This window comes from Abramis brama (genome assembly GCF_963993115.1).
Source record: "Abramis brama genome assembly, chromosome: 4".
NCBI lineage: Eukaryota > Metazoa > Chordata > Actinopteri > Cypriniformes > Leuciscidae > Abramis > Abramis brama.
This window is the reverse complement of record NC_139966.1, coordinates 3,959,101-3,983,797: the sequence shown is the minus strand read 5'-3', so window position 1 is coordinate 3,983,797 and position 24,697 is coordinate 3,959,101. Positions and strand designations below refer to the sequence as shown.

At 44.7% G+C, this 24,697-nt stretch overlaps 1 protein-coding gene and 1 long non-coding RNA gene across 2 annotated transcripts in view; both read right to left on the bottom strand.

The window, feature by feature from the left end:
- Nucleotides 1-13,693, bottom strand: part of LOC311081590 (stonustoxin subunit beta-like) — a 59,589-nt gene extending 45,896 nt beyond the window's left edge. The window contains exon 1 of the mRNA XM_084112133.1: nt 13,544-13,693. The gene's annotated coding sequence lies outside the window, so the exon portion shown is untranslated. The remainder of the gene's footprint in view (nt 1-13,543) is intronic.
- Nucleotides 1-24,697, bottom strand: part of LOC311081600 — a 444,005-nt gene that overhangs the window by 245,229 nt on the left and 174,079 nt on the right. The window lies entirely within an intron of this gene.

Here is a 24,697-nt window from a genome sequence, read left to right as displayed (position 1 = left end):
ATGCCCTTCAAGAGATGTCAACCTACTACAAAAACAACCACCTGAAACCGAACCCATCAAAAACTCAACTATGCAGCTTCCATCTCAAAAATCGAGATGCGAAAAAAGAACTGAGCATCCCATGGGATGGCCACAAACTCTCCAACCACCCTCACCCTGTGTACCTGGGAGTCACACTCGACAGGACACTCTCTTTCAAAACTCACCTCCAGAATACCAAAGCCAAGATCAACACTCGCAACAACATTCTGCGCAAACTGGTAAACTCAAAATGGGGTGCCGATCCATCAACCATCCGTGCAACTGCCCTAGCCCTGTGCTTCTCCACAGCCGAATACGCGTGCTCAAGCTGGAGCCGCTCCCACCATACCAAACTGATTGACATAGCCCTCAACGACACCTGCCGCATTATCACGGGATGTATAAAGACAACGCCAGTCCCGTGCCTCTATGCTCTAGCTGGCATTGCCCCCCCTTACATCAGACGATCCATCATTGCCCAAGACGAGCGGAGAACACAGGAGTTTGACACCAGGCACCCCCTGCACGGACACATTGCACCCCCACCCCGTTTGAAATCGAGAGCCAGTTTCCTGCTGACAGTCCCACTTCTCCAGACAACCAAAAAAAATAGCGAGGACCAACATTTGGAAAGATGACTGGAACCAGCTAACTTCACGAGCCCAGGATTGGATGGAGAGAGGAATCACCCCGACTGAATGTCTCGCCAGCGGGCACGACCTCCCATGGCTAACCTGGAAGACCCTCAACAGACTACGAGTGGAACAGGGGAGGTGCAAAGCACTTATGAAAACATGGAACCACCAGACAGATGACACATGTAGCTGTGGAGCAGTTCAGACAATGTATCATCTACTGGAGTGTGAAAACGCCCCTCAGTGCAGCCCCCAGGACCTGGCTGAACCGACCCCATCAGCTGTGACCTGCGCCAGATATTGGCAGAACGACATCTGAAATTGCAACGGACTCGAAGAAGAAGATTCCATTATACATATATATATATATATATATATATATATATATATATTAGGGTGCATCGAATTTGAATGGGAAATTTTAATTTCAAAATATCAATTTGGCTGGCATTGCATTTTGTTCCAATTCACATAAAAATGTCTTTTGCAAAGTTTTGAGGAATTCCATTGAGATTTAGGGGTGCCACCTAACACATGAACTTTGACGAAATTAAAAAAAAATTGCAATTTTTAGTCTAATTGCCAAAAGGTTGACCTGGAAATGTTGAATACAGTGAACTTTTATACAGTAACATGTTCTATAGGGTTATCAAAGTAAAAGTTGTTTGTTTGCCCTTTGGGCAACTTGGGCATTTCTCAGAATTCAACTTTCCATTCATTTGTCCTATAGACAAAATGAATGGAGGTCAATGGGACATGTTCACTTGGCCTTACCCTGAATTTGGTGCAGCAGTGATGGATGTCGGACACACATATAAAGTTTAATTGATTTTATTGTTAAACACAAGGGGCGATACTGACACACTTATAAGAACAAACCCTCTCTAGTGGCTAACTCACTGGCAACTAACAGGGCCTAATGGTAAGAGCTGACACTAACTAAATTTCAAACTTATTTGCTCAGTCTGTGCCAGAGTCTGCTCGACTGAGCAACATCACCAGGGAGAAAGAGAGAGGAAATGGAACCTGAACTCTGAACCTAGCCATTGCGTCTCCCCCAGATATGTCTCCCCACTCGCCACCCAAGAGTAACCGTCCAATTCAGGGATTAGCTTGCGTTTGCAGCGGCGAAGGTTTGGCTGTTGGTTGCGGTCATGTTCAACTGCCTGCAGCACATTCTGCAGGTGCTGCTCCTTCCTCGGATGTGAGCTTGACGCCACGCTCGGCACAGTCATTGACCACGTTCATTGCACGTACATTGACCTCACTTTTTTTGAACGCAGCATTGGTCGCCCATTCCTTCACATCGAGAGACATAAATTCTGGATCAATGTGCAGCTGGTGCATCCCAAACCAGCAATCCTTATTGGCGAGGTCAGCTAAGCTGGTGGTTGGCAAGAGGGTGGGGAACTTTGGCTTGCCAAAGCCAGTGCCAAAGCGCTGCTCAGGGATGTGCATGGGGAGATCAGCGGGCTTGTGCTCCAAGATCGCTCTGGCAAGTGCACGCTTGTCATCATTGGGCACCTTGCTGCTGAAGAGAGCCAGGGGTAGCATCTCACCTGTCAGGTACCAGCGATGCCTCTCCAGCGCCTTGATTGCTGATGCTGCAATGCCCTCATCTACAGCCTTGTATGCCTGCAGGTGATGATAGAGTGTCAGGTCATTCCAGGCAGCATCTACAGCTTTCTCGCAGGTCAACCACCACTTTGCATAGATGTGTGTAATGAAAATGGCAAATGCCCGAATCTTCGGCACCTGCTGCCTTGTTGTGATTGTGCCCTGGGGAAGAAACGCGATGTGCTGCTCCATCAAAGCCAGCTTGAGAGTATAGAGCAGCTTGGCCATCCATCGTGCCTTGTGGAGCGCTCCTGGTCGTTGGAAGGTCACTGCAGTCTGCTCTTCACCATCTGCATCCAGAAACACAAGACACAGCTGCACAAACTCATGGTAGTCACCTCGCTTGTGGTCAGTGGCTTCTTTTGCGCACCTGACAAATTCAGCACGTAAATTGCCCAGGAGTGGTTGCTCGGTGTTGCCAGGAATGTAGCGGGACCATTGGCTGCTGGATTCTTGTGGTAACAGGTTCCATTTCTCTCTCAGACGTGTGAACAAGGTAACCTCTGGCGAGCGTGATGACTCCACCTTCAGGTCTGTGAAAACCTGGTTCAGGAGGACCTCACCAATGTGGTGCCGGCACCCAGACCAAAGCAGTGGTCGGCCCAGTGAGATCTGTATGGCAACGCAGGCTGCTGTGAGATGGCCGGTGTTTGACGCAGTGGTGTCAAATGCCATGTTGAAAACCTGGTCAGCGCAGCACCAGTCCTGCAGCAACTTGCATGTCAACTGGGCAATGATCACTCCACATGCCTCATTGGTCTGCTTCTTATATGCCGGAACACCAAGCAGTTTCAGCCGTTCTGCATCTCCAACCACCACTGTAAGACGGTCCTCCAACTGGCGCACATTGCTGAGCATCGGTGTTAACTTGCTGTCCCAGTGTAGGGTGCACAATGGAGGTGGTGTCCACTGCTTGTGCTGTTCCTCACTGATTGTCTCCAGCACTTGGCGTCTTGCTCGGTCAGCTGTTGCGTAAGATGCAGAGAGATGTGTACATTCACCGCCTGACTCTGCAACAAGGCCACGCGTGAAGGCAGCCTGTTGCATTGGTGACATCTTCAACCTTGTAGCCAGTGACACGACACTTGGTCGGCTAAGGATGTCATGTGGAATGAAGACGTTTGTTCCAGTCTTCTTATGCTTGTGGGATGGTTCGCCCTCAGATGGTGGATAGACTGTGTTAGTATCCTCCTCTGACTCCTCATCACTCTCCGACTCCAAGCTGGACATTGCCGTCATCTCCTCCAGCTCCTTTTCACAGCGGGACTGCCTGGCTGCTGTGGCAGCTTGACGCTCCTCTCGCCGCTTCACCTTGAGCTGCAGATTTTTGTCCAATACACCAAATGTGGCCACTCTGTCAGTCTTCATGCTGGCCAAGAAAGCTAGGTCTTCTGGGTTATCAATCAGCTTTTCAACATTTGGAGGCCACAGCGGAAATGTGGCATCAAGTCTGCACTCCATTTTCTCCAATTGTTTCGCTGTAGTCTCACTGGAGTGCTTGGCCTGGGATATTTTCCGCAGCTTGTTGTTAGCATTGACTAAGTCTACCATCTTGTGGCACGCACGCTTTTTGCTAACCATTGGGATGTTGGCTTTCTTGTAAAATGGCCGCACCTGCTGCAGGACAACCTTGGCTGCCTCGAGCTGCGACAACGCTCCATTTGCACCAGGTTTCTTGGCAAGCATGCAGCGTAAGATCTGACGCCCAGTTGGCAGTTTGCCGCCGGTGATGATGCCATCCTCACTGGTGATGCTGGGGCCCAGACCAAAGACCAGGCTGCGAATGCTAGTCTGGCAGGGACCAGTTGGTGAGGGCATCATCTTAGGAGAGCTGGATCCTGGGGAGGGTTGTGTTGTGCAGTGTTTAAAATCATATCTTACCATACTTAATATCAATCAATTATGATAAACCATTCTTGCATAAGCCTCAAATTTTAGCTGCACATAGTCTAACTTCATCATAACTTACCGTTACATCACTACCAGAGTAGCTAGCTGTGCTTGCAAATATACTTGTATTTAAAATAATAATTTACTGTAACAACTACAATGCTACTCTCAATAAACATGAGACATCTATACTCTGAATATGACATTATCCACTCTAGAATACTGTTGACATTAAGCTTAATAGTTTAGCTAACATAGATAGCTAACTGTGGTTAGCAATCTGTTGCTAGCTAACGTTAGCTAGATGTAATGAGCACCAAATATGACTTAAATGACTTATGATAAATAAGTATACAAAGACACAACTACAGATATGATAGTAATATGTAATAATACATACCCAACACAGAAAGATCACCTCAAACAGAAAGATCACCTCAGTTTTCTTGAGCTGTGGTATTGTTTACCTCAGGTCTCAATGGCGACCATTGAGCACTGTTAACCACTTTATCCAACAAAAACAGATGTGCGGTGGCACCCCTAAATCATCATGTATTGGAAAAATATTTTGCATGTGTTGTTTTTACATATATTGGAACACTTTTAGCACCCAGCCATATCAAAATTCAAGAATTGTGTTTTTTGATGCACCCTAATATATATATATTAGTGGTGGGCCGTTATCGGCGTTAACGCGAGACTCTTATCGCGCGATAAAAAAAATATCGCCGTTAATCTATTCTCCAAGTTGGGTTGGGAGCTGGCTCTATACTACACAAGCTATGATGACGCAATCTACCCGCGGCCGCGAGGTAAACCCGGCTGCAACGCATCATATTCGTCGTCATCTTAAGTAAACACGGCTGAAAGTGAAAGCTGGTGAAAAAGATTGGTGCAACATCCATTATTTGGACTTGGTTCGGATTTAAGCCGTCCGACGAGCAGCAGCAAACTATATAGACAGAGTGTGTGGGGTAACAGTTCGGTAAGTTAACCGAATTGCCTCGATACTATCGAGTATCGAAAAATGACTTGTTCGGTACCAGATTTCGATACCTAAGGGGTTAACTCGTTAACGTCACTGCTCAAACAACATATGAAATGCACAACGACACACATAAAACATACTCATATGAGACGCGCGCGTGCACACAAACTGTCCACGCACACACAAACTCTCCGCGCACATACTCATATGAGACGCGAGCACACACACACAAACTCTCCGCGCACATAGCCTACTCATATGAGACGCGAGCACACTCACAATAGGCTACCTTAAAGATGTGGAAAAGTCTATCAAAAGTGTGGTATTTCTCCAGGCTCGATGCCAACAGCGCGCAATGCAGTATTTGCGGTAAAATAATTTCTGCAAAGACCGATAAAAATCGAAAAAAATCGATCGATAAACGGATATGGCAAAGGAAGTGCATTTAAAGTGCATATAAACTCGCTTGCGCGTGCACGCGAAGGGGAGTGCGATTTGTCCGGGGAGTCGGATTTCGGTACAACACCGGTACCACGACAGATATGAAGCCCTTGACAGTGCTCGAGTAAACATAAGAGCAGAAAGTTGCTCCGTCTTCGACTGGTAAATGAAGAGATACCTTGTTGATCACTCTGACAGTGTTTATATTGCAATAATGACCTACTGTACACTTCCGTTCAAAAATGTGTTGGTTAGTCAGAATTTATTTTCAGTAATGATGTACTAAGTGGTCAAAAATGTCCTTAAAACGTGTAATGTTACAAAAGATTTCTGTTTCAAAGAAATGCTGATCTTATGAAATTTCTATTCATCAAAGAATCATGAAAAATGTATCATAGTTTAAGTTAAGCAGCAAACTGTTTTCATATTTCTTTTTTTTTTTTTCATATTTCTGAAGGATCATGTGACACTGAAGTAATGGTTTTGAAAATTCAAATTTTGAAATATATTCAAATAAGATTTTAAATTGTAATACTATTTCACAATGTTACAAGTTTTTTTTTTCCATCCATCCATCCATCTTCTACCGCTTATCCGGGGCCAGCAGTCTAAGCAGGGATGCCCAGACTTCCCTCTCCCTAGACACTTCCTCCAGCTCTTCCGGGGGGACACTGAGGCGTTCCCAGGCCAGCCGGGAGACATAGTCTCTCCAGCGTGTCCTAGGTCTTCCCCGGGGTCTCCTCCCGGTGGGACATGCCCGGAACACCTTCCCGGGAAGGCGTCCAGGAGGCATCCGGAAAAGATGCCCGAGCCACCTCAACTGACCCCTCTCGATGTGGAGGAGCAGCGGCTCTACTCTGAGCTCCTCCCGAGTGACCGAGCTTCTCACCCTATCTCTAAGGGATCGCCCAGCCACCCTGCGGAGAAAGCTCATTTCGGCCGCTTGTATCCGGGATCTTGTCCTTTCGGTCATGACCCACAGCTCATGACCATAGGTGAGAGTAGGAACGTAGATTGACTGGTAAATCGAGAGCTTCGCCTTGCGGCTCAGCTCCTTCTTCACCACGACAGACCGGTACAGGGACCGCATTACTGCAGAAGCTGCACCGATCCGCCTGTCAATCTCCCGTTCCATCCTTCCCTCACTCGTGAACAAGACCCCAAGATACTTGAACTCCTCCACTTGAGGCAGGAGCTCTCCACCAACCTGAAGCGGGCAAACCACCCTTTTCCGACTGAGAACCATGGCCTCGGATTTGGAGGTGCTGATTTTCATCCCAGCCGCTTCACACTCGGCTGCAAACCGTCCCAGTGCATGCTGGAGGTCCTGGTTTGATGAGGCCAACACGACAACATCATCCGCAAAGAGCAGAGATGAAATCCTGTGGTCCCCAAACCTGACCCCCTCCGGCCCCTGGCTGCGCCTAGAAATTCTGTCCATAAAAATTATGAACAGAACCGGCGACAAAGGGCAGCCCTGCCGGAGTCCAACACGCACCGGGAACAAGTCTGACTTACTGCTGGCAATACGAACCAAGCTCCTGCTCCGGTCGTACAGGGACCGGATAGCCCTTAGCAAAGGGCCCCGGACCCCATACTCCCGGAGCACCCTCCACAGGCCGCCGCGAGGGACACAGTCGAATGCCTTCTCCAAATCCACAAAGCACATGTGGATTGGTTGGGCAAACTCCCATGAGCCCTCCAGCACCCTGTAGAGGGTATAGAGCTGGTCCAGTGTTCCACGACCAGGACGAAAACCACACTGTTCCTCCTGAATCCGAGGTTCTACTATCGGCCGGATTCTCCTCTCCAGTACCCTGGCATAGACTTTCCCAGGGAGGCTGAGAAGTGTGATCCCCCTATAGTTGGAGCACACCCTCCGATCCCCCTTCTTGAAAAAAGGGACCACCACCCCGGTCTGCCAGTCCAAAGGTACTGTCCCCGACCGCCACGTGATGTTGCAGAGGCGTGTCAGCCAAGACAGCCCCACAACATCCAGAGACTTGAGGTACTCAGGGCGGATCTCATCCACCCCCGGTGCCTTGCCACCGAGGAGTTTCTTGACTACCTCGGTGACTTCAGCTTGGGTAACGGACGAGTCCGCCTCCGAGCCCTCAGCCTCTGCTTCCTCAATGGAAGACGTGACGGCGGGATTGAGGAGATCCTCGAAGTATTCCTTCCACCGTCCGGTGATATCCCCAGTCGAGGTCAACAGCTGCCCACCTCCACTGTAAACAGCGTTGGTAGGGCACTGCTTCCCCCTCCTGAGGCGCCGGACGGTTTGCCAGAATCTCTTCGAGGCCGACCGATAGTCCTTCTCCATGGCCTCACCGAACTCCTCCCAGGCCCGAGTTTTTGCCTCCACAACCACCCGTGCTGCAGTCCGCTTGGCCCGTCGGTACCCATCAGCTGCCTCAGGAGTCCCACAAGCCAGCCAGGCCCGATAGGACTCCTTCTTCAGCTTAACGGCTTCCCTTACTTCCGGTGTCCACCACCGGGTTCGGGGATTGCCGCCTCGACAGGCACCGGAGACCTTACGGCCACAGCTCCGAGTGGCCGCGTTGACAATGGAGGTGGAGAACATGGTCCACTCGGACTCTATATTTCCAGACTCCCTCGGGATCTGGTCGAAGCTCTGCCGGAGGTGGGAGTTGAAGATCTCTCTGACAGGAGATTCGGCCAAACGTTCCCAACAGACCCTCACAGTACGTTTGGGTCTGCCGAGTCTGTCCAGCTTCCTCCCCCGCCATCGGATCCAACTCACCACCAGGTGGTGATCAGTTGACAGCTCCGCCCCTCTCTTCACCCGAGTGTCCAAGATATACGGCCGGAGGTCGGATGAAACGACCACAAAGTCGATCATCGACCTCCGGCCTAGGGTGTCCTGGTGCCATGTGCACTGATGGACACCCTTATTCTTGAACATGGTGTTCGTTATGGACAAGCTGTAACTAGCACAGAAGTCCAATAACAGAACACCACTCGGGTTCAGATCAGGGGGGCCGTTCCTCCCAATCACGCCCCTCCAGGTGTCACTGTCGCTGCCCACGTGGGCGTTGAAGTCCCCCAGTAGAACGACGGAGTCCCCAGTCGGAGCACTTTCCAGCACCCCTCCCAGAGACTCCAAGAAGGCCGGGTACTCTGCACTGCCGTTCGGCCCGTAAGCACAAACGACAGTGAGAGACCTATCCCCGACCCGAAGGCGTAGGGAAACGACCCTCTCGTTCACCGGGGTGAACTCCAACACATGGCGGCTGAGCTGGGGGGCTATAAGCAAACCCACACCAGCCCACCGCCTCTCACCATGGGCAACTCCAGAGTGGTGAAGAGTCCATCCTCTCTCGAGGAGTGTGGTTCCAGAGCCCAAGCCGTGCGTAGAGGTGATCCCAACTATCTCTAGTCGGAATCTCTGAACCTCACGCACAACCTCAGGCTCCTTCCCCAGAGAGGTGACATTCCATGTCCCTTAGAGCTAGATTCCGCGTCCAGGGATCGGGTTGTCTAGGCCCCCGCCTTCGACTGCCGCCCGATCCACTTAGCACCGGCCCCTTACGGTCCCTCCTGCAGGTGGTGGGTCCACGGGAGGGTGGCCCCATGTTGCTCCTTCGGGCTGAGCCCGGCCGGACCCCATGGGGGGAGGCCCGACCACCAGGCGCTCGCATACGAGCCCCAACCCCGGGCCTGGCTCCAGAGTGGGGCCCCGGCTGCGCCATACCGGGCGACGTCACGGTCCTCGTTTTTTTTGGCATCATAAGGGTTTTTGAACCGCTCTTAGTCTGACCCGTCGCCTAGGACCTGTTTGCCTTGGGAGACCCTACCAGGGGCATATAGCCCCAGACAACATTTGTTTGATTTTTTTTATCAAACAAATTCAGTCAAAAAAAAGTTTTTCTGAGGTAATGTGTTATGAAAAAAAGTTTTTCTGAGGTAATGTGTTATGTAATCTTGTTAAGATGGATTTTATCAAATTGGTATCGAAAAAAGTATCGTTCAGGAACCGGTATCGAAATCAAGATATCAGTATCGGTATCGAAATTTTTTAAACGATACCCAGCCCTAGGTAGCACACATATTCTGAATGCCTTCGGCAGAATTCAAATGAGCCATTTTAATCTAGATTAATCTAGATTAATTTCAAAATTAATCTAGATTAATCTAGATTAAAAAAATTAATCTATGCCCACCTCTAATATATATATATATATATATATATATTAGGGCTGGGCAAGTTAACGCGTTATTATCGCGTTAACGCATTAATTAATTAACGCCGACAATTTTTTTATCGCACGTTAACGCAGTTTTTTTTTTTTTATTATTATTTTGAAAGTCCGTTGCTCTCCAGCCATGTGAATTCCCTCCTGTTGATGTCCTGATAACTATTTAGATTCTGGAAACTCACAAACAGCGAGGATCACTCTCTCTTCCAATGATTTGTGCTGCACGTCGTGTACAAAAAGATCAAGACAATTCAACTTCGGCACCGGGTGGGCGTGTGCGCACAACCGCGACAATTTCACGGGAACGCACCCGCTTGTCGACCTTGTGCTCGACCACTTCACCTCACTCTTCCAAATGGCGCGAGTGATTTCAATGTTAAAGTCAATGCAAAGACGCGTTTATGCGCGTCTGGAGGTCCGCGGCGCGGTGGACGCGAATTCGCCTCATTCGCGCGTCCAGTTCGCGTCAATTTCGCTCTGGGCGCGCGAATGGATTCAAAATGTTCAAGCGTCCAACTAGACGCGGTAGACGCGAATTTGACGCGCTATTCGCGTTTGGTGTGAACGCACAGTTACAGGGAAACTTGCTACTGAACACAGACTGTTTCTGTTGCTCCCTGATGAAAGATACCTGTTGATACCTGTTCAGAAAACCCCCCCAAGAAAACAGGACTCTGATGCTAACTTGTTTAACAAGCTAGATAAAAGGTAATGCCCTGGCAGCGGCAAATAGCTTTAGTTTAATATTTGTTTACATTAATGTTTAAGTTGAGATTTACAATAAATATTTTATTGCTACTGTGTAAAGGGAATACTGCTGGTAAAAAGCACATTAGGCTATTTGATTTAAGTTTTTGCAAACCACATGTTATTGTACTTTTGTGTAGTACATTTAGATCAAAAGTGTGCAATTCACTACTTTAGAATTCACTATTAAATTTTGCGCGTAACAATGCGATTAATCGCAAAAAAATCACGCGATTAATCGCGATTAAAAAATTTAATCGTTGCCCAGCACTAATATATATATATATATATATATATATATATATATATATATATATATATATATATAGAGCAATGAGTTTTTTAACCGGGTATGCTGGGTGACGCGTTATGTACAAAACACGTTATGTACGCATTTTTTCCCCTCATTATTGTACACACAGCACCCCATATTGACAGAAAAACATTGTTGACATTTTTGCACATTTATTAAAAAAGAAAAACTGAAATATCACATGGTCCTAAGTATTCAGACCCTTTGCTGTGACACTCATATATTTAACTCTGTGCTGTCCATTTCTTCTGATCATCCTTGAGATGGTTCTACACCTTCATTTGAGTCCAGTTGTGTTTGATTATACTGATTGGACTTGATTAGGAAAGCCACACACCTGTCTATATAAGACCTTACAGCTCACAGTTCATGTCAGAGCAAATGAGAATCATGAGGTCAAAGGAACTGCCTGAAGAGCTCTGAGACAGAATTGTGGCAAGGTACAGATCTGGCCAAGGTTACAAACACATTTCTGCTGCACTTAAGGTTCCTAAGAGCACAGTGGCCTCCATAATCCTTAAATGGAAGACGTTTGGGACGACCAGAAGCCTTCCTAGAGCTGGCCGTCCGGCCAAACTGAGCTATCGGGGGAGAAGAGCCTTGGTGAGAGAGGTAAAGAAGAACCCAAAGATCACTGTGGCTGAGCTCCAGAGATGCAGTCGGGAGATGGGAGAAAGTTGTAGTAAGTCAACCATCACTGCAGCCATCCACCAGTCGGGGCTTTATGGCAGAGCGGCCCGACGGAAGCCTCTCCTCAGTGCAAGACACGTGGAGTTTGCTAAGAAAACACCTGAAGGACTCCAAGATGGTGATAAATAAGATTCTCTGGTCAAAGATAGAACTTTTTGGCCTTAATTCTAAGTGGTATGTGTGGAGAAAACCAGGCACTGCTCATCACCTGTCCAATCCAGTCTCACCAGTGAAGCATGGTGGTGGCAGCATCATGCTGTGGGGGTGTTTTGCAGCTGCAGGGACAGGGTGACTGGTTGCAATCGAGGGAAAGATGAATGCGGCCAAGTACAGGGATATCCTGGATGAAAACCTTCTCCAGAGTGCTCTGGACCTCAGACTGGGCCGAAGGTTCACCTTCAAACAAGACAATGACCCTAAGCACACAGCTAAAATAACTGTCACATTAATGTGACTGTTCTTGAATGGCCCAGCCAGAGCCCTGACTTAAACCCAATTGAGCATCTCTGGCGAGACCTGAAAATGCCTGTCCACCAACGTTTACCATCCAACCTGACAGAACTGGAGAGGATCTGCAAGGAGGAATGGCAGAGGATACCCAAATCCAGGTGTGAAACACTTGTTGCATCTTTCCCAAAAAGACTCATGGCTGTATTAGATCAAAAGGGTGCTTCTACTAAATACTGACCAAAGGGTCTGAATACTTAGGACCATGTGATATTTCAGTTTTTCTTTTTTAATAAATGTGCAAAAATGTCAATATGGGGTGCTGTGTGTACAATAAAGAGGAAAAAAAAATGAACAAATGATTTTAGCAAATGGCTGCAATATAACAAAGAGTGAAAAATTTAAGGGGGTCTGAATACTTTTCGTACCCACTGTATATATAGATACTTTAATTTTTGGTACTCACCGATACCAAGTACCGATACTGTTACCAATACCTGTATTTTCACTGCATTTGTCATTTTTAAATGTATTGGGTAGAGAACCCAAAAGATATATATTTCCTTCAGTTATTTTCATGCTTAATTAAGCCTGCTAAAATGCATTGTATGTGTTTCTGTGACTGTCACTGTGTATACTTTATCTATCATTTAACAGCACAGCACATATTTAGAGCTGCTTCAGCAGGGCTCAATCTTGGATCAGGTCAGTGGTTCAAATGTTCAGAGGCCAGTGAAATATCACAAAATGATCTATTACAATTTTGATACTACAGCAAAACTACAGGCCTAATTAATGTCAATTTAAAACATTATTAAAGACAAGTAAATAGTCAGTAATAAAATATGAACACATAATCAGTTAACATTTTCTGAAGGTTCCAAAACAAATTCACTAAGCAACCATACTGTAAAATCCCTGATAATAACACCACATTTTGCACAAACCAAGTCAAAACCCATATCTATAGGAAAAATACATATTCAACTTTTTTTCCATGATACCACAATTGTTTGAGACAGACAGACTATATATTATGACCTACTTTACCGCACGGATGTAATATACTGTAATGTTACAATTCAGATGTTTTCCCCCAACAGTTAACCAAATGTTAATTTAAGACATAACAGATAATGTTTGTGCTATGCTGCACTAAAACAGTATTTTGCATGGATTATTAAAACAAAGGAAAGATTTAGGAAGGTATACCTCTATCAAAACCTCAAATTGTTCCTGCAGCTCATAATTGACATTCTGAATCATTCTGCTAGCACGACACACACACACACACACACACACACACACATATATATAACAGTAATATAAAAGATAAAATATAATAGTTAATTCAATATAATAGTTAATTCAAACTTTGCACTTTTTAGTCTCTTTTCTAGTCTCTTTATGGTTTCACAATTTCTAATGTCTATCCTCTGAAAAACTTGCATTAACTTTTCCTTTTAGTGAACCTTTTCTCCAACACGTTCACACTGACACTGCCTGTTGATATTGGTTTAAAATCACATCTTACCTGGAGTCTCTGCTCTTGATATGGTAAGACGACTGAGGCTGTAGAGATATTTATAGACCTGTTACTGAGAAAATATCTCACGAAAAAATCTCACGCATTGTCAGAAAAAAAGTGTTCTCAGAAATGTTGAGAAAGGTTGGAGGGGAGGCGGTTCAGTGGACATTGCCCCTTTGACCTCAAAATGCTTTCTGGCAGTATACAATCATTTTGAGTGAGGTATGGAGTAGAATTGATTAAAATGTTAGTTTCTGAGAATTGTATCCAGATCCAATCAGTGAAGTCACACATTCAAATGCATACATCACGCTCTGTCCCAAACGGCACACTTCTAGAGCTTAGATCAGGCCCAACAAATCAAGCCCGACCCTACCCGAGCCCGAACACGTTGTGTCCGAGCCCGACCCGGCCCGACACGTTCACTGTAATTATGAGCCCGAGCCCGGTTTAAACCCGACCATTTTTAACATGTGGGCCGTTATAACCAGGGGCGGTGCCAGAATTTTTTTTAACGCAGGTGCTGCTGTGCTAGATCATTTAGGCTACAGGGGGGAGCTGCGCAGTTATATATATTATATAAATACTATTAATAAATGAGCAAAAATTGGCCACTCAATATTTAACATTCAATTATTTTAATTATCACAATTAAAGTTTTAATTTTATTAAATTGAACAAGCACAACATTCAGCATTCAATCAAATATTCTTAAAGATTAGTTATTATTAATAATGTTACTTCAACATATTGTTATTTCAACATATGTGTGTAAGCAACAAGCAAGATGTGCATTTGTAAATTCGGTGACAGCGTGTGTTACGAGTTTCAAATGGTGTAAGTGACCGCGGCGCGCCGGCGACTCCATGTCATGATTATATTGCCTGCTATATTGCTTTTTATGTATTAAATCCAGGCAATTGGTTGATGAAAAAATTATTGAAAGTAAAAGATACAATTTATACTAAACGAAATTCACTTTAAAGAAAAGCTTTCTTCAAAACAAAACTTAACAAACTTGAAACTAAATGTGCTTGTTTAATGGCTAAAACACGTAGGCTACTACAGACTCTCTTTTTGTACAAATTGCAGCACATTCATTTAATTCTGAATTTTGCACATGTAAGTTGAAAGGCATTTGTTTGTGCATAGTAAAACATATCTGTAACATTTATCAAGTTCATAATTGTGCGTGCATTTATTAATTATTATCTTAATGAATAATGCGACAAGGAAGAAGCATGTAAACTGCGTTGTTTGTTTATTCAGAAATAATTGAATGGATCGTAAATGGATCTGAAATTGTGAATGAAGAAACATTAAAAAAAATAAAAATAAACTGTGAACAATGATGAACACAGAAAATGATGGTCTAAGACTATAGGCCTACTACTTTAATATAATTAAACAATGTTTTAGAACATATAATATTTTTTTTAAACAAAATAAATATTTGTAAAGCCTATTATAAAACATAGGCCTATAGTGCAAAAACGCTGCTCCAGTCTGGTAGCCTCCTGCCTGTGTATGAGCCTGTAGATGAAGTGTGAGAAATTGATTAGGCCAAGGCTGCCTGCTATATATGTAATCATTATATAATACCATATTAATCACAAAGCTACAGCCTACTTACATGGTTCTACATGTTGTCATGCAAGAACAAGATTGCGTCCACAGTTTCTGGTTTCAGAGCGGTCCTCCGCTGCTCTATCGTTCGGCCAGCTGCGCTGAACACCCGCTCACTGCTGCTGCTGCTTGCTGGAATGCAGAGGACGGATCTTGCCAGCCTGGCTAGTTTTGGGTACACCAATCCGTTCACTTTCCACCATTTCAGTAGGTCCCTGTCGTCATCCATGGCATACTTCTGTGAATTGTACATGGCCACTTCATCCTCATCTGGTTCGTTATCATCGTCTTGGTTCTCCCACTCAGCAAATTCGGAGTCTCTCCTAGGCCTGGCTGCTGGTGGTGTGAAGCCAGTACTGCTCATTGCACTGTCAGCCGCCGCAGCATCTTCCTCCACAGGCAAGAGTAGGGTGCGGATGTCACGGGGTGACGAAAGCCGGAACTACAGGCCGGGACGTTGTTGTGGCGGGGAGCACTTCCGGTGTAACCCACGGCCGGTTCCGGGGATACACGGAAGCAGGAAAAACACGCTGGGAACGAAAGCTAATGAGGGTAATCGCTGGCAGCTGTGCTAGGAAAATATGTAAGCAGGCGATTGGACTAGGAGGGAAACAAAAGAAGCTGACGCTGGAGAGAAAGGTAGTTGTTTTTTTGGGGGGAGCGAGGAAGGATTTGTGGAGACGCAGCAGAGACACAGCAAGGAAGGGACCGGAGACAGAGAGACTGGATTCATCCTGAGATAAGTGCCTGGTTATTCTCTGTCATAATCATTCTATGAAGAAGCACTGCGATGACATACTGCTGAAGTTCACGATCTTCTGTATATTTTCTGAAGATGGATGTTTGGAAATGACACAGCAGTGAAAGCCCTGTTTGTATCAGCGTACGGAGAGTTTACCGGTTGAGGCTGTCGTCTGGGCCCGCACTCTGCCTTAATAATCTGAGGTTTGTGCATGCTGTGCTGAGTTTCAATTATCACGTGTGAATTGAGTGTGTTGTAGTGTATACACGAGTGTGGGACGTTATTGAGTGTGTTGTAGTGTGTACACGAGTGTGGGACGTTGCAGAGTGTACGGGCGACCAGCCTATAATACCTCGACGAAGCTGTGTTGTTCTTTTAGGCGAGTCATGCCCTGGGTAATGAAGAGAGGAGAAGAAGTGATACAGAGCTGCTAAACGTACCCTTCTCTCTGTCTGAGCCTGATAAAGCTGTGAAGTACACTCACCTCCCTTCTTTCTGTCTGAGTCCAGTAAAGAACCTGCTAAAGCTCTGGAGTATATTTACCTCTGTAGCGACTGGGCTATTTGAATCATTCGTTCGTTTGATTCTGAATTAACAAATTCGGACTCTACGTGTTTTCTAAGCCCATTTATTCTGAAACCCAAAGCCTTTTTACACTCTGAACCCCCGAAGGTAAATCAGTTGTGTTGGCTCCAGCTAGAGCGACAAATGGACTTCTCTGACATTTATGGCACCTCAGAGATACTCCAGAAACCTGAAACCAACATTCTTCTTCCCTGTGGGGAGCTTCAAAAGGACCCACAGAGAGATAACAAAACTCTCTATGTAACATACACACACATACACACACACCCAAAACATCCTTTGGGTGCAACTTCATATAGAAATATGGCTCTTGAATGTATACCTCCCGATATGTATGTGTGATTAGTTTTGCTTTATAATAGAGGTGTGGTTTTGAAATGTATTCTTTAATCAATAGTGTTTTAGTTCTCTGGCAACTGCCTCCCCTCACCCACTTGGTTTTATTGCCTAATGGAATGTCAACTGAGTTTTTTAGGAGTGGAGCAGAATTAACCCTCTGAGGTCGGCAAACGCGCCGACGCGTTTTGCTGGATTTTCTTCACATTGTAGCACTATAAACTTAAATTACTCCGTCATTTATGGTCATACAGAAAAAAGAAACATAAAAAAAGAATCTGTGATATTTCTACTTTTGTATGTGTCCACTTACAATCAAATCAAAACATTGTGCTTTTGTAAAATAAAGAAAATAAACAGGGTGTGCGTTCTGCCTCTCCGTCGCGGTGAACTTTTTTTTCTTGAGCACGTCTATAAACTGAAACAAAACTCAGCGAATACTTGTCACACATTTATGAGCCATATACCTTTATAAACATTTAAGTGTGTACTTTTAAATGATCGGATTCAAACTGAAAACAAATATTCTCTGTTTAAGTAATTTGTATAAAACCAACCAGATGTCCAGCTTCTCAAACGCTTTCTAATTTATTTTTAATTTGACCACGCCTACTCGCGCCAAAACACTTCACAAGTCTCTGCTTTTCGTCGAGTTTGAAAGAAGCGCCGTGAGCTTGCATTGGATTTACCTCAGAAGAAGAACGCGATTTGAAGACAAGAAAGATACAGGTAAGAAATTCTTACATATTAGTTTGTTATTGTTGCATAAATTTCACATTGCAGTTGAACTGTTGCTAGATATATGGTGAATATTATAATATTTAGACCCGTGTTTACTGTTACTGTGTTTGTGGATATCTGCTCAAACGTAGATATAGGATATGGTAACCGTATGTTTTATATTTGAGCGCGATCGCGTTTGAATGTATCATATTTTGGATCGCGATCGCGTTTGGAAAGCAAAACACCAAACATTAGGCTTCATGTTTTTACTATTATGTCATTTCATATCATCATAACGAATGGAAACATTTGAAGTAACATGATAATCAATATATTTTTCTCTAGCTTAGTTGTTACTGAAATATTTTGGAAGATTTATAGGCTGATATGTTATTGTTATTATTATTTTATCCAGCACTGCGCATAGCCTATGCCTACAAGGCACAAGAAACCTGGTGTTCATTACATTATATATATATATATATATATATATATATATATATATATATATATATATATATGTATGTTTATATATAATGTTGGAAACATTTGTGTGTGTGTGTGTGTGTGTGTGTATTCTGTGAATTTTAAAAAGCAATTTTAACCAGAAAAATCTCAAATTTATTCCCAAAATCGTGCAGGCCTTTCTCTTGATATCAGTATGCTCACTTTTTTTCTTTCAGGGCCCAGATGTCACTGAGTCCTGCTGACTTCAACATTCACATGAGTCTCTGTACATGAACATGGTAAAGTGAAAATCACCTTGGAAATGAAAGGTATGTACAATGTTTTTAGGAATGGCACAAAGGTCCCTTTATTTGGATCATTGTTTTCAATAAGTGTATCTTTGGATTATGTTGTGTTGTAAATAAATCCAAACAATCTAAAAGCTATTCTTTTTTTAAATCTCCTCATTCTTTGTGCAAGGCTGCTCAGAATGATAGGGCCTGATAAGCTGCTAATAGGGCCATTAGGGAGTGTCTTTGTCTTTCTCAGGTGTGAATTTCTTACATATTAATGAGGTGATCCGCCCCTTCGCATAAAGCTTTTTCACACAAAACACGTCGTAAAATTTTTAAATCAATATATTGTCTTCTCTGAATGAGCAGTCAGGGTGATTTTCACATAGTTTTAGAGCAAATATTCTAGGCTACGTGATACAATTTTCAAAAGTCTTGTGAAGAAATAATCAGTATGGGTTTCATGACCTTATTTCAGTGAGAATTTTTTTTTGTATTTTCACAAACCACGCATAAATGTCATTATCTAAAAACTAAAAACTTTTACACACATGCTGCTGATATATTATTGTAGCAGAGTTTGTGCTGAATACAGTGTAATTAGACTTTAGCCATGAAAATGTCACAAGTAACAGAAATAACCACAAATGTCAGAGCATGTCAGAACACCTCCAGGGCCCAGAAAACAGCTCAGACCTCAGAGGGTTAAAGTGTTAATCTTTACTCCTACTTAAATCCTACATGTTCTCCTCAAATCCTAAATTTTCTATATGTATAACCACTAAAGAAATATAAACATGGATGTAATTTCCCATCTCATAATTTTTCTTTTATGCGGTGTAGTTTTGTGTATTCTGGTAAACTTGGGTAATAAGTTTAGACAAATCAGGTGTGTACCGTGTTTAGTTCCTCAAGCTTCATCTCCATTTGTAGCCTATAGGATACAACACATTTTGGGTAAATCTTATTTCTAGCCATGAAACGAACTTTAAAATGTTTGTAATTCTGCATATCTTTTGTAACTTTGTGTATTCCTATAATCTTTCATATGACATGTTTTATATCATTTTAAATCTTGAGACTTAACGGAGTTGAATCTCGATAATAGATTGCAATGATATGATTATTACTATATGAATCGTCTTACTAAGAGTATTAAGACAACACCATAACTCCCTCGAGTGGGTGTCTCCCCCCAGAGACAAAGGAACTTTTCCCGCTCCAGAGCTTTGGACGTTCATTGGTTGTTTGCGCGAACAGAGGCGGCAACCCATATTTTCCATAAAAGACCGACTCAGAAAATCTCTGTAAGCACTTTTCCGTGAGAGGTCTTCAAGATACATGGCTCCCTTGTAGGGAGCATTCTCCGCTTTCTCTTTTGATTTCCTTTAAGTCTTTTCTTCATTTTCGTATTCGGACTCAGCGAAGCAAACGCAGCAAGCAACTTCAACTCAAAGGAAAAGACTCTTTTGAAAATCCCGCTGCCGCGCTCACCTGAAGACGTATGAGAGAACAAAGGCCCATGTGCGCGCCTGCCTCAGCAACACCGCAGACCATGTGCAAGTATAATCAAGCTTAATCGAGCTTTTAAATGCTGCTTAAGTATATTCCCTTTTTCAAGGTGATTTGATTCCTTGCTGTCTCTCAAAGGGTAAACTGTCCGTGAGTTTTGCCCTACTGTGCGATCATTCTGTGATCTCTCTCTGTCTTGCTTTCACTTTCTCTCATCTCTCTCATGTTCCGATCTCTCTCTCTCTTTCTTAGTCTTGTATTTGTCTGTAATGTTTGTCGTTTTGTTGTTTCGACTGTATATACATATATCTCTGTGTGAATCGTAGTAGCCTTTGTATTCATTAGTTCAATTATTAAATTCCATATATCCTGATTGATTCTGTCTGTTTGCTCATGTTATGAAGTCAATGAAAAATAAGATCCCAGCTAGAAAGCTTTTATTATTTACTACGTTGAGTAGTATAATTTTATGGACACAGGAAGGATTAATGTTCGCGGCCAGAAGATTGGTCTTTCTTGGAGTTCATAAGACGGGATAACTTTGGTGAGAAGTTAAGTTAATCTTAAGGCGTTTGCTGGACAAACGACTGTTTGATAATTACATTGATTTCCATTAAGGGCTATCTCGTAAAATCGATCTGAAATAGGGCTATTGATATATGAATAAGGAATTATAATTCGTTGTGATTGATTATTCATATACAATGATCTATTTTCAACTTCGATAATTTTAATGTAACTGTAATATGCAATATATTCATCATAATCATGATTAATTGTTAAAATTCCCTGTAGATCATTTGAGCTAATTTACTAAAGGCATATCCTTTACACCTCCCTTCTCTCTGTCTGAGTCCAGTGAAGAGCCGGCTAAAGCTGTGAAGTACACTCACCTCCCTTCTCTCTGTCTGAGTCCAGTAAAGAGGCGGCTAAAGCTGTGAGGTATACGCACCCTCCTCTCTGTCTGAGTCCAGTGAAGAGCCTGCTAAAGCTGTGAAGTACACTCACCTCCCTTCTCTCTGTCTGAGTCCAGTAAAGAGGCGGCTAAAGCTGTGAGGTATAGGTACCCTCCTCTCTGTCTGAGTCCAGTGAAGAGCCTGCTAAAGCTGTGAGGTATACGTACCCTCCTCTCTGTCTGAGTCCAGTGAAGAGCCTGCTAAAGCTGTGAAGTATATTTACCTCCCTTCTCTCTGTCTGAGTCCAGTGAAGAGCCTGTTAAAGCTGTGAGTAAAGAGCCTGCTAAAGCTGTGAAGTACACTCACCTCCCTTCTCTCTGCCTGAGTTCAGTGAAAAGCCTCGCAGAGCCACTGAATTCGTGTTGAAGTCCCACTGAGCCATTGAATGCGGTCAGCTGCTATTGACATCCAGCTTGTAGACTCGAAGAACGGAGTTATTACCAAGCCCTCGCCATCTGGCGACGTAGCCACCTGGGCTATACTCACCTTTCTGTTGGCTGCGTTGGAGGAAGGGAAGAGGAGGGAGGAAGTTCGCACTGTTTTTAGAGACATTTATTTTAAACAATTAAATAAACGTGTTAACTTTCAAATTCTTGTTGTCCGCCTTTTTCTGGTACGGGGTAGCTCCTCAAGGTGGTGTGGTAGTTCGGGGGTGTCGGTTGGCAGGCAGTGCCTCCACACCTTCGGCTTGGGTGTGACAAGTGGCGTAGTCGGCAGGATTTCCACCTTGTGTTGAGCACCCGTATTCCGGGAGATGGCGGACGAAGAGGCACCTGCGGCTAGACCCCAAGTTATGCCGGTCTTTATGGGAGCACCTTGGGCGCAAAGGTTCGGAGGGCCCGGATCAGAGCTGAGTCTACACGAGTGGAAAACCCAGACTGAATACTTGGCCGGCTTACAAGGGCTGAGTGAACAGCAGAAGTTGCAATTTGTGCTGGGGTCCCTTGAGGGGGAGGCCAAGAGGGAGGTTCAAGCCACGCTCAGAGCTGCACAAGCCAATGCAAAGACCGTCTTCGACTTCCTGACTGAACTGTATGGTGATGCCACCCCGGTGGCTGCTCTCCGGGCCCAGTTTTTCAACTTCCGGCAAGGTCCCCGGCAGAACCTCTGTGCATACTCCTTTCGACTCCGAGAACAGTATACTCGCCTGAAAGAACAACGCGACCATGGTCTAGGGGACGAAGATACCCTGTTGCAGGATCAATTTCTCTTGGAGCTCCACGATGGACCAATCCGCCAGAGCCTACGTTTACAACTCCGCCAGGACTCTACATTGTCCTTCGAGGTAGGGCTACACGATAATGGCTAAAATGATCATCACGATTATTTTGCTCTAAATTATAATCGCGGTTATTAATCAATTATTCTCATTTGAGAAACTAACGTTACAGAGAAAGAGAAGAGACAGTTAACGGTTTTGCACAAGTATCTGCGCAAAATCCGAGCAGATTTGGTTTACACAAATTTCCCCAGCAAAGTGAGTAAACATAATAACATGCCAAATTGGCCAGTGATTTGACAGCGATACCTGCCAAAGTTCATTTTTAGCCGCATTTGGCGGATGTTAATTTCAAACCATCAGACTTCATTTAACCAACTACAACTTCCTCAGACAGCAAGTCGATACAAATGGCATGATTTAAAGTTAGATGAGCGCTTTGTGATGCATCTTCACATTAGATCTTCTAAGCGACACATTTCGGTTGAAAATGAGACAAAGTACAGATCCAGATCGCTCAGAAAATTCGTACTGCAAAGAAAAATAGTCTACCTTACTTGTTGATACACACTGAAAACGGGCAGTGGCTGTCGTTTTCAACTGATTCACGAGACATCATGAAAACTGGTAAACTTAAACTTAGATGAAAACTTAAACTTCAAAAAATAGAACAGTAAAACTCATTTAGAAACAGATTTAGTCACACAAACAGCACAAGTGGCTTGTGAAGAAACAGACTGGCTGTATAACAATTTCATGCAAACAGAATATCGCTGTGGAGATCAGTGCTTTTTCCGCAGTGTAGAGCGCTCGCGCAGGGTTGCCAGATTGCACAGACTAAGTAAAACACGGGGCATAAAATGTAAGAGAAAAGCTCTGTTTTGGGTAATTTGGAAGATTTAAGCTATTCAGATCTGGCAACAACAAACATCAACGCTAGTGGGGACTTGTTTACAATGCAAGATAATGCAAATGTCTAATAAAAAAGCGTTTTCAGGATTAAAAACGAGCGGGCAAATATCGCGATGATTTTTTAAATTAATCGAGAGAGGCAGATATCGTTATCGCGATTAAAATACGATTAATCGTGCAGCCCTACTTCGAGGCTCTCCGACGAGACGCCTTGGCCCAGGAGACCGACCATACCGAGACCACGACTCGCCCGCTTGCATGGCCGCCAGTGGAACCTGTACCCCCACGGCTTCAGTACCAGCCGACTGGAAGCAGGAGCTACGTGGGTGTCCGTATGAGTGCGAAATACCAACCCATATCCAGTTAACCTCTGTTGCCATCAACGACTGGCCCGAGTTACACCAGTGGGGCCTCAGCACGTGAGAGAGAGCAGAGATGTATGTTTCAGTCGAGTGGATGCCACGGTGGTAGAGGTGGCTATTGCACAGGAGGACCAGAGGGCCGGCCTGAGTAGGGATAGAGTTCCGGACCATCTAGCAGGAGAGTCCTTGTGGGGAGAAGGATTAGAGGAGGACCAGCGGCGTCAGCTCCAGGATCTTCTGAGCAGGTGGCAGCATGTGTTTTCTGCCCACAAAGAAGATTATGGCTGTACTAGCGTGGTGAGACACCAGATCCCCACGGGTAACACGGCACCGAGCCGGGAGCGGTATCATCCAGTACCACCGACCTTGTACTCGGAAGTCCGTACCTTGTTGAGGGGGATGTTGGAAGGAGGTATCGTTCGCGAAAGCAGTAGCCCCTAGGCAGCCCCGATCGTCTTAGTGCAGAAGAAGAACGGAGCCTGTGAAGTACACTCACCTCCCTTCTCTCTGCCTGAGTTCAGTGAAAAGCCTCGCAGAGCCACTGAATTCGTGCTGAATTCCCACTGAGCCACTGAATGTGGTCAGCTGCTGTTGACATCCAGCTTGTAGACTCGAAGAACGGAGTTATTACCAAGCCCTCGCCATCTGGCGACGTAGCCACCTGGGCTATACTCACCTTTCTGTTGGCTGCGTTGGAGGAAGGGAACTAGAGTCCACACACAGTCACTCAAACACGGGGGAGGAAGTTCGCACTGTTTTTAGAGACATTCATTTTAAACAAATAAATAAACGTGTTAACTTTCGAATTCTTGTTGTCCGCCTTTTTCTGGTACGGGGTAGCTCCTCAAGGTGGTGTGGTAGTTCGGGGGTGTCGGTTGGCAGGCAGTGCCTCCACACCTTCGGCTTGGGCGTGACACGAACGTGGGCATGTACTTCAGCTATCTCTACAGGAGACATATTCCTCAATTTGTTGAATTTGGGCCAGAGGAAAAGAGCAACTTTGTGCAGCATGTTCACCTTGATTTTTTGCACTATGAACTCGGCCTGTCTCTGGCGCACAAAGGCTTGCTGTGTAGAGTCGGTGGGAGAGTCGGGCTGGCAATGTCTCTTCAGTCTCTCAAGCCAGAGGCAGACCAGGTTTATGGTTGCATATTTGTCGCCCTCAAACTCTCTCTGGGCATTATAGAATGGCTCCAAAAAGGTGACCAGAAAGCTCAATAAGTCAGGTGCAATATTTTCGATGCGCTCAACCCCACCGCAAGTCTCCAGCTTCTCCCGTAGCTCTTGGTATATGTCCTGCACTGACTTGAGTGTGAGGTACACTGTGCTGAATCGCGTCTCCCCCATCTGTAGCACTGTCTTTGACAATTGCGCAACCAGGCCAGATTGTTTTAAATATCTTACAAGTCCTTTCGCAGCAGATATGGTCTCTCCTATATCTGGCGCG